This window comes from Acyrthosiphon pisum, chromosome X, assembly GCF_005508785.2.
Source record: "Acyrthosiphon pisum isolate AL4f chromosome X, pea_aphid_22Mar2018_4r6ur, whole genome shotgun sequence".
Classification (NCBI taxonomy): Eukaryota; Metazoa; Arthropoda; class Insecta; order Hemiptera; family Aphididae; genus Acyrthosiphon; species Acyrthosiphon pisum.
This window is the reverse complement of record NC_042493.1, coordinates 101,774,433-101,777,341: the sequence shown is the minus strand read 5'-3', so window position 1 is coordinate 101,777,341 and position 2,909 is coordinate 101,774,433.

Below are 2,909 nucleotides of genomic sequence, written 5' to 3'. Positions count from 1 at the left end.
TAGTTTTTAGCAGGTCACTATAATTTATAATAGTACGAAGTTTCAATAATAAATAGGAGGAGGTTTTTTAAGATTAATTGTGGTTAGGTACTGTGCTACTGCAAGTTGGAGTTAGATTTTTTATATCTCGTTAAAAACAATGGGCTCAGGCGGGGCCCACCAAGGGCCCCCGCTCACCCCCCCACTGTATTGGCTCCGCTGTTGGATTCAGCGATGAATGAAAATGTTGCATACAAAAATATGTATGATTTATAATACTATACATTTATTTATGCCTATATGTATTAATAATAAAATATTAAACAACGATAAATATTTTACATTTACTTTTAAAAGTTTACGTGAATAATATTACGAATAGGTAAATAATACTTATATACAGGTAGCTTATGGATTTGTCTTCAAAGTTAAAATTCTATAGGCAATATAAATATAATTTTGTTTCTATATAATTAATAATTATTATTTATTATTTTGTAGTTTAAGATATTTCAATAATTTCATAGTATATTAATTAACGAATGATTCCCCTCGTTAGACTTTACGTTAATATTATACATAGTGATTTTTAAAATACCTATGCTTGCTCTATTTTTTTACTTAAATTGTACATATTATATTCAAATTCTTATTTTTAGAATTTCTAAACACTCTTGAAGATTTTTGAATACTTGAGATTTTTTATACCATTTAAGAATAATGTTTTACAATACAAACTTCTGTTTTTAAAATCGGAATCCTCTTTTTTTACTTTTAACAAAGTAAAAAAATTAACGTACATTTAGATGCATCTACATATACAAGAACATAATCTGATAAATAATTTAAGTAAAAAATGAGATTCTTATTTGAAAAATAGAATTTGTATAGCCACAGGACACTCTAATATTAATACGAAAAATATCAGGAATTTGAATAAATTGTCTTTAGGTATAGGTACCTCCTTAAAAATTCTATAAATCAGAATTTGAATAAATGTAATTTAAAAGGAAAAAAAGGTGGGTAAGTGGATTCGCTCTGCTGTACAGTAGATTACTTGTGGGTCATTGTATAATTGTTGTATTAGACTTGAATTCAATGATATAATATCACTATATAAGAAAAACGATTCTGAGTGGAGTATCACAATATCCATTAGGTACTTATAACACGCTATACATCAACAACAAACCGTGATACTGTCATAGATATATAATAATATACTTTAAAAGTTTCAAGTACCCACAAATAATATTACAACAATAATATACCATCACAACAAAATAACTAATATAGTTATTCTAGATTTTTTAATATGTAATTTTGTCCAAACTTGAACTTAAAATGACTATAAAAATTAACTGTGCTTATGTATATTTTAGATTTTTTGGTAACAGAATTAACTATTTACGTGGAATCTTGTTTTAAATTTTCAATTCTTATAGATATAAAAGTTGAACATTTTATAAATTTTTACCTAAGAATTATTCAAATTTAAATTTGATAAATTATGTCAAAATTCCATTTTTAAATGCTTATAAAAAAAAATTATGCCTATATATTTTTAATATTTTTCCACTGCTATTGTAACAATATGTTAGGATTGTTGTATTAAACTTTTACACTTTTTGGCCGAACAGATATAACTTTATTGATATTTTTAGAAAAAAAGACTAAAAAAATTGAAAACTGACAATGTCCGTAAACAGGTCAAAACGAGTCAAATTATTTTCAAAATTTTATTGTATATATAAAATGCTAATATAAACATTCAGTGAAATTTTCAAGTTTCTACAGTCATTTGTTTTATAATTACAGCAAAATAAGGAAATCGTTATATGAGAAATCGAGTGCGAATATCAAATGTTGTAAAAATATGAATTTCAAACGCTCATAAAAATTTAATTTTACTTTCTTGAGGACATTTTTTTTTTTGAAAAGGGTAGACAAACATATGAGGAATCTTGTATTACATTTTCAAATCTTAAATTCAAAAATAAAATTTTTCATGAATTTCTAACTCAAAATAATTTACAAATTTTCGTCATTTTTACGTATTTTGTCAATATTTGAATTTAAATGCTTATAAAAAAAATTGTGACTATGGATTTTTAATTTTTTTCATCTGCCTTTGAAACAATATAATAGGAACCTTCTATTAAATTTTGAAGCTTTTTTAACCAACAAATAAAGTTTTATTGATATTTATAGAAAAAAAAACTAAAAAAATTGAAAACTGACAATGTCCGTAAACAGTTCAAAACAAATCAAAATATTTTGAAAATTTTACCGAGTATAGAAAATGCGTTTATAAACAATCGATGAAAATCGCATGTATATACATTCATTTGTTTTAGAGTTACACCAAAACCAATATTGATTTTGTCGAAAACCGATTTTGCGTATAAATTCCCATATAGTATCCCAGATACTGTCATAGATATATAATAATATACTTAAGAAGTTTCAAGTACCCACAAATAATATTATACAATCACAACAAAATAACTAATATAGTTATTCTAGATTTTTTTATATGTAATTTCGTCCAAATTTGAAATTAAAATTACTATAAAAATAAACTTTGCTTATGTATTTCTTAGAATTTTTGGCAACAGAATTAAATATTTACGTGTGATCTTATTTTACATTTTGAATCCTTAGATATAAAAGTTGAACATTTTATAAACTTTTAACTACAAAATAATTATTCAATTTTAAATTTGATAAATTTTGTCAAAATTTCAACTTCAAATGCTTATAAAAAAAAATTGTACCTATGTATTTTTAATATTTTTCAACTGCTATTGTAACAATGTATCACGAGCTTTGTATTAATTTTTTACACTTTTTGGCCCAATAGATAAAACTTTATTGATATTTATAGAAAAAAAAAACTAAAGAAATTGAAAATTTACATGTCCGTAAAC